A 649-nucleotide genomic window follows, 5' to 3' on the forward strand; every position below is an offset into this window, starting at 1 on the left:
AAAAATCTCAGTTTATAGGAATTCGAAGTCCTCAGGAAAACATATTTCTCCTACAATCTTGTTAGATTACGTGCAACACACCCTGATAAAGACATAGCAGGTCAGGCACATGACTCACATATATTAAGTTACCATTCTCTTATCGGGTGTCACTGCCGTGCTCACACGCTAGGTACGTCACGTGACCTCGCAGCGCCCACGTGCCCTCCTTCAAGCGCCCACGTGTGACCTTACAGCGCCCACGTGTGACCTTTCAGCGCCCACGTGTGACCTTTCAGCACCCACGTGACCTTGACGTGGTTTTCTGGAGGGTACAGACAAGCTTATCGGGAGAGTGTCTGATTACAAGCAAACATTCTGGTTATCTGATTTTTCACTTACAAAATTTAGTCTGCATTTTTTACGTGCCGGGAGAAACCCGTTTATCTTTGTTTTTCTGATTCGTGAATTAAAATTTATATAACATTTGTTTTGGAATATGGTTTTATTTTTTTATAAAATAGTTTAACATTTATTTTAGGCTGTTAGTGGTCTCGTAAACTAATTGTGTTCAGTTTAATGTAATAACCGTCCATGCATGCTTATAGGTTTGGAACTTTTAAGTAGCGTTTTGCTGACAATACTCATTTCATCTCTTCTCCTTAGTAAC

Source organism: Bolinopsis microptera, chromosome 10, assembly GCF_026151205.1.
Source record: "Bolinopsis microptera isolate Bmic1 chromosome 10, MBARI_Bmic_1.0, whole genome shotgun sequence".
Classification (NCBI taxonomy): Eukaryota; Metazoa; Ctenophora; class Tentaculata; order Lobata; family Bolinopsidae; genus Bolinopsis; species Bolinopsis microptera.